General features: G+C 47.3%; 1 protein-coding gene across 2 annotated transcripts in view; it reads right to left on the bottom strand.

The window, feature by feature from the left end:
* The window catches only part of LOC137562508 (NXPE family member 3-like), a 106,649-nt gene extending 95,469 nt beyond the window's left edge, over positions 1-11,180 (bottom strand). Inside the window, exons 1-2 of one of the 2 annotated variants that reach the window (XM_068273909.1) lie at positions 11,059-11,180; positions 10,617-10,778 (exon numbers count right to left, since the gene is read on the bottom strand). The gene's annotated coding sequence lies outside the window, so the exon portion shown is untranslated. The remainder of the gene's footprint in view (positions 1-10,616; positions 10,779-11,058) is intronic. The other variant, XM_068273910.1, reaches the window with a different exon arrangement.
* Between the last annotated feature and the right edge of the window lie 1,380 nt (positions 11,181-12,560).

Raw genomic sequence — 12,560 nt, forward strand, 5'->3', positions numbered from 1 at the left:
TCAATAAACAGGGACCACGCGGCAACGGTAACCCAGCAGCAGCAGCAGCACACGTGATGGAACAGGAGGAGGCGCAGGAGGAGAAGGCCACGCTTTGTGAGACACAACAACCCAGGCCTTGCATGAGGACAAAAAGCGTGCGGATATAGCAGCAATGCTTTTTGCCGCCATGCAGTCATAAATGTAATACAGATGAGAGGTTCAATAAACAGGGACCGGAAACGCTAAACCATCCCAGATGTTCATCGGTCATGTTACTTGGTTGGGGTCCAGGAGTGTTGCGTAGTCGTTTCCAATCCAGGATTGATTCATTTTAATTTGAGTCAGACGGTCTGCATTTTCTGTGGAGAGGCGGATACGCCGATCTGTGATGATGCCTCCGGCAGCACTGAAACAGCGTTCCGACATAACGCTGGCTGCCGGGCAAGCCAGCACCTCTATTGCGTACATTGCCAGTTCGTGCCAGGTGTCTAGCTTCATGCCCGGTTTCAGGTCCAGCGGTGCCAGCCACAAATCCGTCTGTTCCTTTATTCCCCTCCAAATTTCCTCCCCTGTGTGCTGCTTATCCCCAAGGCAGATCAGCTTCAGCAACGCTTGCTGACGCATGCCAACAGCTGTGCTGCACTGCTTCCACGATCCTACTGCTGCTGGTGCTGGGTTAGCATTTCCGGATGAGGTACAGCTTTGAGATGCGTTGGAGGAGAAGGAGTCAGAGAGGTAGGTGCTGCTGTTGTTATCCAGCTGTTTGCGGCGTGGGCAACACCCGCGCCGTAGCAGGTGAGGAATCGCTGCCAGGCTCCACAAGGTTCACCCAGTGCGCGGTAAGGGAGATGTATCGACCCTGGCCGAACGCACTCGTCCAGGTGTCAGTGGTGAGGTGAACCTTGCAGGCAACGGCATTCTTCAAGCTTCGGGTTATTTAGCTGACCACGTGCTCATGCAACTCAGGCACTGCAGAGCGCGCAAAGTGGTAGCGGCTGGGAACCACGTAACGTGGGATGGCCACTGACATCATGCCCTTGAAGCTGTTTGTCTCCACCACTCGATATGGCAGCATTTCGCAGGCCAGAAGCTTGGCTATGCTGGCTGGCTGTTACTGCCACGGCCCGGGGGTCATTTGCTGGCAATTTCCTCTTGTGCTCAAACATCTCAGAAACAGACAACTCAACCGTAGCGCTGCACACCGAAGGGCTGTTGGTTGTTGTGTTTGATGAACACTGGGAGACCTCAAGAGCACTAGTCCGGAAAGTGACAGTGTCAGCATCGTCTGATGTTTGTGAATGTTGTGAACCACGCAATGGCTGGGCTACTGCTGCTGCTGAGGCGGGTCTGGTGGTGAGTCTGGTGAACCCAAGGGAGGCAGTGTTGCTGGTGGTACCCTGTCCTGCCGCGTTTGCCCACAGAGTGGGATGTTTGGATAGAATGTGGCGGCTCATGCTGGTGGTGGAGAGGTTGTTAATACTTTTCCCCCTGCTCAGGCGGGTCTTGCACACCTTGCAAATCGCCATGGTAACATCCTCAGTGCAGTCTTCAAAGAAAGCCCAGACTTTAACTGGCTGAGGACTCGGACCTCGTGCGTGATGTGCTGGTGCTGCTTAACCCACTGCTGGACGCTTGAGAGGTCATCCAAGTAATTATCTGGTCCTGTTCTTTTGGATCTGTGAGGGTTGTTGTCCTGGACAACATGGGCAGTATTGAGTGGGTTTTCTTGGGTGCTCCCCTGTGGCCTGTACGTGAACCGTCAGGGGAAACACCTCTTCCCTTGCCCCTCCCTCTTTCACCGGATTTCTTCCTCATTTCACTTATCCTTAAAGTACACGCTGACTGGCAGCAGTACAGTGGCAGTACAGAAATGCTATACAGTGGTGGGTGAGCGGTGTACCACTATTGTCAGCAGTGACACAGAGCACAATGCTATACAGTGGCGGGTGAGCGGTGTACTACTGTTCCCAGCAGACACAGAGTGGAAGTAAACACAATGCTATATAGTGTGGCTGAGCCGTGTACACAGAGTGGCATTAAACACAATGCTATATAGTCTGCTATATAGTCACCCCGAACAGGGTGATGTTCTGCAGAACCCGAACAGTGGCAAACACTGTTCGCCCAACACTACTGGGAGGGAACGCAGATTTTAGTACCTAAACACACGATACAACATGTTTTCCGGGGTCGGACTCTGAGGCACATACAGATGGTCCCGATCATCATCCTCATCATACAACTCTTCTCCTGAGTCTGACCCACCCACCACCTCTGCCACCCCAACATCCCCAGACACAGACCCCTCATCGTCCTCAACATTAACTTGGGATGCTGGCCTGAGCCAGACCTCCTCCTCCACATCAGGCCCCATCATCTCCTCAATGGCAGCCCTCATTAATCGCTCTGGCGACGGACTGATGGACACAACGTTCTCCTCCGGGGAGGGCTGCTGCTGACCACTGGCTGCTGGGGTGGATGTTATAGCTTGCGTGGGGCGTTGGCTGTTGCTGTTGTTGGGAGTGCTGCTCACAGCGGAGGTCTCTGGGGAACTCATGTTGAGCTCATATAGTGGTTGACGGTGAGTGGAGTATTACTGATCCCAGCAATATACACACTGACTGGCAGAGTACGCAATGCTATATAGTGTGGCTGAGCGGTGTACACAGAGTGGCAGTAAACACAATGCTATATAGTCTGGCTGAGCGAGCGGTGTACTACTGTTCCCAGCAGAATCAGAGTGGCAGTAAACAATGGTATATAGTCTGGCTGAGCGGTGTACATAGAGTGTCAGTAAACAATGGTATATAGTCTGGCTGAGCGAGCGGTGTACTACTGTTCCCAGCAGAATCAGAGTGGCAGTAAACAATGGTATATAGTCTGGCTGAGCGGTGTACATAGAGTGTCAGTAAACAATGGTATATAGTCTGGCTGAGCGAGCGGTGTACTACTGTTCCCAGCAGAATCAGAGTGGCAGTAAACAATGGTATATAGTCTGGCTGAGCGGTGTACACAGAGTGTCAGTAAACAATGGTATATAGTGTGGCTGAGTGGTGTACACAGAGTGTCAGTAAACAATGGTATATAGTCTGGCTGAGCGGTGTACACAGAGTGGCAGTAAACACAATGCTATATACTCTGGCTGAGCGAGCGGTGTACTACTGTTCCCAGCAGACACAGAACAGTAAACAGAATGCTATATAGTGTGGCTGAGCGAGCGGTGTACCACTATTCCCAGCAGACACAGAACAGTGAACAGAATGCTATATAGTGTGGCTGAGCGAGCGGTGTACCACTATTCCCAGCAGACACAGAACAGTAAACAGAATGCTATATAGTGTGGCTGAGCGAGCGGTGTACCACTATTCCAAGCAGACACAGAACAGTGAACAGAATGCTATATAGTGTGGCTGAGCGAGCGGTGTACCACTATTCCCAGCAGACACAGAGTGGCAGTAAACAGAATGCTATATAGTGTGGCTGAGCGAGGTACACAGAGTGGCAGTAAACAGAATGCTATATAGTGTGGCTGAGCGAGCGGTGTACCACTATTCCCAGCAGACACAGAACAGTGAACAGAATGCTATATAGTGTGGCTGAGCGAGCGGTGTACCACTATTCCCAGCAGACACAGAACAGTGAACAGAATGCTATATAGTGTGGATGAGCGAGCGGTGTACCACTATTCCCAGCAGACACAGAACAGTAAACAGAATGCTATATAGTGTGGCTGAGCGAGCGGTGTACCACTATTCCCAGCAGACACAGAACAGTGAACAGAATGCTATATAGTGTGGCTGAGCGAGCGGTGTACCACTATTCCCAGCAGACACAGAACAGTGAACAGAATGCTATATAGTGTGGCTGAGCGAGCGGTGTACTACTGTTCCCAGCAGACACAGAACAGTACACAGAATGCTATATAGTGTGGCTGAACGAGCGGTGTACTACTGTTCCCAGCAGACACAGAACAGTACACAGAATGCTATATAGTGTGGCTGAACGAGCGGTGTACCACTATTCCAAGCAGACACAGAACAGTGAACAGAATGCTATATAGTGTGGCTGAGCGAGCGGTGTACCACTATTCCCAGCAGACACAGAGTGGCAGTAAACAGAATGCTATATAGTGTGGCTGAGCGAGGTACACAGAGTGGCAGTAAACAGAATGCTATATAGTGTGGCTGTGCAAGCGGTGTACTACTATTCCCAGCAGACACAGAGTGGCAGTAAACAGAATGCTATATAGTGTGGCTGAGCGAGGTACACAGAGTGGCAGTAAACAGAATGCTGAGCGAGCGGTGTACTACTATTCCCAGCAGCGACACACAATGACTGGGGGGGACCCTGGCTAGCGTGGCTGGAGCGCGAACTACCCTGCCTGCCTACCCAAAGCTAAACCCACAGACAAATGGCGGAGATATGACGTGGTTCGGGTATTTATTTACCCGAACCACGTGACAGTTCGGCCAATCAGAGCGCGTTCGGGTCCGAACCACGTGACCCGTTCGGCCAATCACAGCGCTAGCCGAACGTTCGGGGAACGTTCGGCCATGCGCTCTTAGTTCGGCCATATGGCCGAACGGTTTGGCCGAGCACCGTCAGGTGTTCGGCCGAACTCGAACATCACCCGAACAGGGTGATGTTCTGCAGAACCCGAACAGTGGCGAACACTGTTCGCCCAACACTAGCTCTAGGTAGTGTGACCGCCGCCACCGCATGTTAGCCGCTCGGCTCCCTGGCCCGTCCTCCTGTCTCAACGGTGGTCTGTGCTGCGCACATGTGCAGTACAAAAAACCCAGGGACACACAACCATGAGGAGGATGACGCAGGGACAGTTAGGGATCATTATAGAGGATGTTATTTAAAATGTTAGTTAAATATATTATATAGACACACACAGTGATATTTGAGAAATGAAATTAAGTTTATTGGAATTACAGAAAATGCACAATAATTGTTTAAGTAAAATTAGGCAGATGCATAAATTTGGGCACCGTTGTCATTTTATTGATTTCAAAACCTTTAGAACTAATTATCAGTATCAAATTGGCTTAGTAAGCTCAGTGACTCCTGACCTACATACACAGGTGAATCCAATTATGAGAAAGAGTATTTAAGGGGGTCATTTGTAAGTTTCCCTCCTCTTTTAATTTTCTCTGAAGAGTAGCAACATGGGGGTCTCAAAACTACTCTCAAATGACCCGAAGACAAAGATTTTTCACCTGTAACGATCAGTGTCAGCAAGAACAGATTTTCTGATTATTGGTGATCTGCAGTATCACCAATAATACAGATGTTATACCTGATTATGTGATGATCTGCAGAATCACCAATAATACAAGTATAGCAAGACACACAGGATACTGAGATGTAAGTTAGTGTTTGGTGCAACAGTAATATAGATGGAGATACCCCCTTTTACCAGCTCCTCTGGACAGTGGGTATCTCTTAACACAGTAATCAATACTCCAGCGAGCTGGAGACTCAGAAGAGTAATGATAGGGTTACCCGAGGAGCGGGTAACGCACAGAAGGACAATGTAGAGAGATCACTCGAGGAGCGAGTGATTCAGACTGTACTGTAACAGGTGATCCCTTGAGGGGCAGGAGATCCAGACAGTACTATAATAGCTAGTCACCTGAGGAGCAGGTGATTAAGACTGTACTGCAGCTATCAACCTGAGGAGCAGGTGATTAAGACTGTACTGGAGCTATCAACCTGAAGAGCAGGTGATTAAGACTGTACTGCAGCTATCAACCTGAGGAGCAGGTGATTCAGACTATACTGCAGCTATTAACCTGAGGAGTAGGCGATACCTAAACAGAGAGCCCCTTACCAGGGCTAAACTCCCTGGTGAGGGCAGTTGAGTCAGACAAGTAAGTTCGGCAACACACGGACAGATACGGTACAAAGGCAGAAGACGGGATCAGAGTGAGGGATAAACTAAGTCGGCAACTGGATCAGATAGGCAAAGGCACAGTATCAGAAGACAGAAGAGTAGTCAAGGCTAGCAGAAGGTCATAACAAATAATACAATTCAATTAGTACTTTAAGCTATCAACAGAATCTGACTTAGGCCTGGTGCACACCAGAGGAGTTTTTCTGAGCGTTTTGAGTTTTTAAATCTGCTGCTAATGTTATCCTATGTGTCTGTGCACACTGGAGCAATGAGGTTTTGTAAAAAACCCCATAGCATTACATTGGGAAGAGCTTTTGAAACCTCTAAAAGCTCTTCCCAATGTAATGCTATGGGGTTTTATACAAAACCTCATTGCTCCAGTGTGCACAGACACATAGGATAACATTAGCAGCAGATTTAAAAACTCAAAACGCTCAGAAAAACTCCTCTGGTGTGTTTCAGGCCTAAGTGTGGATCCCCAGCTCCTGCTGGTTCTAGCACACTTTCGGATCTGACTATGGGTCTGAGTGCTAACACGTAGCATATGCAACAGCAGACAAGGAAGAACTGACAGGCCTGTTCTATATATACTGGGAGCGCTCTTAAGCCCCGCCCCCAGTCACTCAGCCAATCAGGATCAGTGTTGGAGTCAGCTGACCGGCTGATCAGCTGACTCCCCTTCTGTTTGCATAAAGAGCCTGTCTGTGCGTAGACCTCAGTCTATGTGCGACTGAGAGAGCAGGCATAGTTCCATCATGCGACAATGCGGCGAAGGCCGCTGGCTGAGATGCTGAGACAGCCGCCATGCCACTTGGTGCTGCGGCGGCTTCCTCCTCATTCGCCACAAACCTAGGCACAATTTCATCATGTAACCGCGCGGCGGAAACCGCCGGCTGAGACGCGGAGATAGCCGCCATGTCATTCCCTGATGTGGCGGCATCTCCGCTATCCCTTACATCACCATCATGGTTTAGGGAAAGGATACAGAAAGCTATCTCAGTGATTTCAGCTGTCTGTTTCCACAGTTAGGAACAAATTGAGGAAATGGAAGACCACAGGCTCAGTTCAAGTTAAGGATCGAAGTGGCAGACCAAGAAAAATCTCGGATAGATAGAAGTGACGAATGGTGAGAACAGTCAGAGTCAACCCACAGACCAGCACCAAAGACCTACAACATCATCTTGCTGCAGATGGAGTCACTGTGCATCGTTCAACCATTTGGTGCACTTCAGACAGGGAACACACTAGATTAGTTTTTGTGCGCGTTTTCTGCACAGAAAAACTGAGAACTCATGTTAATCAATGGGCTAGTTCACACTTAGTTTTTTTTCTGCGCATGAAAAACACATTGACATTCTGCATCAGGATTCTGCCAATTTTGTCCGTTTTATGTATCAATTACATTAGCTACTGTGAAAAAACACACACGTATTTCTGAATAGAAACACACTTGGTGCGCAGAAAATGTACGCAGAAAAATGTGTGCAGAAAACTGAAAGACAAGTGTGTTCCCTGCCTTAAACAAGGGGATGCTGTATGCAAGAGTGATGCAGAGGAAGACTTTTCTCTGCCCACAGCACAAACAAAGCTGCTTGAGGTATGCTAAAGCATATTTGGACAAGCCAGCTTCATTTTGGAATAAGGTGCTGTGGACTGATAAAAGTAAAATTGAGTTACTTGGGCATAACAAGGGGTGTTATGCATGGAGGAAAAAAGAACACAGCATTCCAAGAAAAACACCTGCTACCTGCAGTAAAATATAGTGGTGGTTCCATCATGCTGTGGAGCTGTGTGGCCAGTGCAGGTACTGTGAATCTTGTCAAAGTTGAGGAACGCATGGATTCCACTCAGTAGCAGCAGAATATGGAGACCAATTTCCAGGAATCAATGACCAAGCTGAAACTGCGCCAGGGCTGCATCTTTCAGCAAGACAAAAACCCTAAACACTGCTCAAAATCCACTAATGCATTCAAGCAGAGGATCAAGTACAACAATGGCCATCTCAGTCCCCAGACCTGAATATAATTGAAAATCTGTGGTATGAGTTACAAAGAGCTGTCCATGCTCGGAAGCCATCAAACCTGAATGAACTAGAGATGTTTTGTAAAGAGGAATGGTCCAAAATACCTTCAACCAGAATCCAGACTCTCATTGGAACCCACAGGACCTGTTTAGAGGCTGTAAATTCTGCAAAAGAAGGATCTGCTAAATATTGATTTCATCTCTTTTTTTTGGTGCGCAAATGTATGCACCTGCCTAATTTTGTTCACACAATTATTGCACACTTTCTGTAAATCCAATAAACTTAATTTCACTTCTCAAATATTTAATATCATAACAACCACCGATTTATACAGGAAAATCATGCCAATTAACATGGTTGCCCAAACTTTTGCATCCCACTGTACAATTTCCCGTCCAAATGACAGGATGACAATTATTTCCGAAATGTCCAATCTGCTCCAGATCGACAAAGGAATCGATCAGGAGCAGTTTGGAAACAGATAATAATGAGGACAGTCGACATTGCTAATGAAGGAGAAAGTGAAGCATTCGCACAGCAGGGCTTAGGGCTGTGCTCATACCTGACTCTGTTAGGTTCCCCACAGCTGCTCCATGCTCTGTACACACGCTGCTGCTACTTCCAAAGTCTACGGTAGCAGAGAAAGAAAGGGGGCAGTGCTGTGAGAAGCAGGATACCTGCAGATATTCTGGTGTCTTAACTTGTGCCTGCCCCAGACACTGCACTGGCCCCCCAGGGGAGATTATGGGCAGCTGTAATCCCCCCCCCCCCCCGCATTTGCCTATGCAACAAATAGCAGTAGTGTGCACAGCTCTGGGTCTCAGTGGGCTGTGGAGTGTCACACATGAAAAAAAAAAAAAACACAGGAGACCAATGCACTAGCCCTCATAAGGGCTGTTTGGGGTGCTTTCACAGCAAGTGAGAAACAAGAACACAGGCCTAGCTAATGCTTTCCCCTACCTATCTGCAGCAAGTCTGACCCTGCTCTCACTAACAGTCAGCAGTCAGCAGAGAATGAATCCAATATGGCCACTGCAACTGCTTTTTAATAGGGGGGTGGGGGGTCCAGGAGGGGGTGCTATCTGATTGGCTGCCATGTGTCTGCTGACTGTTAGGTAAGGGGTTAAAGTTTAGCTCAATGATGATGTATAGGGGGGGGCGGGTCAAACATGTCAAATGTTCGCTGGCCACCTCAAATACAAGCAGCGGAAGTTCGCAGAATACTGTTCGCCGGCAAACAGGTCGGGCCATCTCTACATCTGATGTTTAACCATCATTCAGTAGTTAAAGGACAACTGTAACAAGAGGGATATGGAGGCTGCCATATTTATTTCCTTTTAAACAATACCAGTTGCCTGGCTGTCCTGCTGATCCTTTGCCTCTAATACTTTCAGTCATAGCCCCTGAACAAGCATGCAGCAGATCAGGTGTTTCTGACATTATTGTCAGATCTGACAAGATTAGCTGCATGCTTGTTTCTGGTGTGATTCAGTCACTACTGCAGCCAAATAGATCAGCAGGGCTGCCAGTCAGTCAACTTGTATTGTTTAAACAATTATTGCACACTTTCTGTAAATTCAATAGACTTCATTTCACTTCTCAAATATCACTGTGTGTGTCTCCTATATGATTTATTTAACTGACATTTTTTATCGTAACAACCAACGAATTATACAGGGAAATCATGACGATTGACGATTAACAACGTTGCCCAAACTTTCACATCCCACCGTACTTCTCACTACAGTTGTCCTTTAGTAATTTATTCATTAAAGGGAACCTAAAGTGAGTAAAATTATTTAAAATAAACACATGACATAGCTGCAAATGCATATTACATACTAACCTCACAGTCAGTTCCTCTCAGAAGCTCACCATTTTCTTTTTACAGTGATCCCTTCCAGTTCTGACAACATTTTGTCAGAACTGAAATATACCAGTTGCTAACAGTTATATATCAGCAGCTGTCAGTTACAACTGAATGTGCAAGGTAATGTCCATGTTTCCTTATGGCTCAAGTGGGGGATATTACAATTTAACAGTGTGCTGACCAGGAAGCTGTTATGGGGTAATGGCCATTTTTAAAACGGAGGACAGAGAATTCCATTGATCACAGTGGACAAGCAGGACACAGTAGAGGAGAAAGAGATTTAGGAGTAGCCCACACAGGAGATAAGTATGACTTGTGTATGGTTATCTTGACTTTTCATTTTCAGTTCAGGTTCTCTTTAAATGTTATCTTTTACGTATAAATGCAGTCTTTGAGTTATTTTTATGTGCTTTGAAACTGCTGTGTTTGCAGGTTTTGTGAATTCACATTACAGTTTAGAAAAGCTGTTGTAGTGTGAGCCAGCCATTTAGTCTTACATCTCTCATCTCTTTGCCATTTTAGAATTTGTAACATAATAAATGTGCATCAAATAAATGTACTTCATCATAATAATAATAATAATAATAATAATCTGAAGATTTGTATAGAGCTTTTCTCCTGTCGGGCTCAAATCGCTCAAGAGCTGCAGCCACTGGGACGTGCTCAAGAGCTAGGAAATCTTGTCTTAAACTCCTTACTGAATAGATACGGAACCTAGCCAAGATTCAATCCCCGGTATCCTATGTCAAAGGCAGCGCCCCGAAATGCACATCAAATAAAGGCACATCAAAAGTGAAATATACACCAATCACAAGCCTGCTTGATAAGCTGTGACATACCTGTACACGGAAGCAAGTATTACTGGTGGTCTGGTGAGCTCAGAGTAACGGGAAAGCTCTGGTTTTGCCAGCTGCCTGTTCTGTTTTCTCTACTGCCAGTAGCAACACACAGTTGTAAAGTCTTCGACAGGGAGTGGAGTATTGACTGTAGTCCTTTCATTTCTAGTTGAAGTTAGATGTTTGCATGCTCATAAAATCATCTTTATAGCAATCCCACATGTACTAAAAAACAATAAAGTTGGCATATTTTGCAAGATATCTACGTCATGCAAAAAAGTAAAAAAAAATAAAAAAAAATTAACAACATTCACAGATAAATGATGTCGCGTTTTATTGACTATGTTACAACTCCAGCAGGGCACAAGCTGACATACATTCTGTTAATATTTGGTAGCATTCATTTACATTGTTTAAAGTGAACCAAAAATTTGGGAAAACTTACACATTCTTCTTGCAAAAAGTCTCTGGAATTTTGGCTCAATCTTCCTGAGAGGATTGGTAACTGGCAGGGCTGGATTTCTGAAGTTGTGCTGCACAGAAAAAGACGAAGGGCAGAAGGGAAGCAGGACGTGTGGAGAGATGAGAGGCTGCATGTCAATGTAAATCATTCTTCCTGCTCCGAAGCCGCCCTTCTTTGCTTCACACACACCCTGAATTCCAGAGCTCCGTGCATTTTCCTCACTTCCTGGTGTACAATTAAACAATGCTAACCTACAAGCAGTGATGAGTAGAAATGGCCCGAACATCAATTTTCGAAAACTCGAACCCAAATTTCCCACAAAGGTACAGGCAAAATGGGTGAATTGCCATAGATTTCAATGTGCAGGAAAATTTTAAAACTGAGAGGGACTGTTTCTGGCCATAGAAGTGATGGACAAGTTCAGGGGTGGGACTAGAAGTCAACGGGCCCCCCTGCAAGAATTTGAGCGCCCTTCCCCTGGGGCCCGTTTAGGGCCATTTTGGGGGGCAGGAGGGGTTGCAGCGTGAGGGGATAGCTTTGTACATCGGTGGGGAGGGGGACAGTACCCCCCTCACCTCGGGCTCTCCCCTCTGCATCTATCATCAGTGGCAGCAGCGGCGGCGGCAGACATATGCCTTCATTCACGGCCGGTGGTCTCCGATCTGTAAGGGCTTCACATTACTTCCTGTTTTAACAGGAAGTAGTATGAAGCCCTTACAGATCGGAGGCCACCATGGTGAATTGGGGTGTTTATAACAGCCACCACTGCTGCCGCTAATAGATTCAGAAGGGGAGTGCAGGGGGGGGGGGGGGGAACTGAGGTGAGGTGGGGACTAGCCCCCCTCCCCACCAATGTGCAAAGCTCTTCCTTCATGCTGTGACCCCTCCTGCCCCCCCCCCCAAATTGCCCTGAGTGGGCCCCAGGGAGCCCCCCACCCCCCGCAGGTGCAGGGGTTGCTTCCCCTATTGTTATGCCCCTGAGTGTGGCACCCCACTGGTGGCACCATAGAATGATAAATCAGCCGCAAAATTGTAGCATCTGTGGACCCTGGTGGTGGGAACACAGACTGCTGTTGTCGTTCAATACGACATGAGAGGTGGCAGCAGGAGCACTAAGCAGCACTCTGCAGCAGCACAGAAGTAGAATATGGCACCTCACTAATGGCACTACAGCATGATAAATCAGCCCAAAAATTGTAGCATCCCTGGACCCTGATGGTGGGTACACAGACTGCTGTTGTCGTTCAATAGTTCGATATGAGAGGCGGCAGCAGGAGGACTAAGCAGCACTCTGCGGCAGCACAGAAGAATAGTACGGCACCTCACTGATGGCACCACAGCACGATAAATCAGCCCAAAAATTGTAGCATCCGTGGACCCTGGTGGTGGGAACACAGACTGCTGTTGTTGTTTAATACGACATCAGAGGCGGCAGCAGGAGGACTAAGCAGCACTGTGCACCAGCACAGAAAAAGAGTATGGCA

This window comes from Hyperolius riggenbachi, chromosome 3 (assembly GCF_040937935.1).
Source record: "Hyperolius riggenbachi isolate aHypRig1 chromosome 3, aHypRig1.pri, whole genome shotgun sequence".
In the NCBI taxonomy this organism is placed as follows: Eukaryota; Metazoa; Chordata; class Amphibia; order Anura; family Hyperoliidae; genus Hyperolius; species Hyperolius riggenbachi.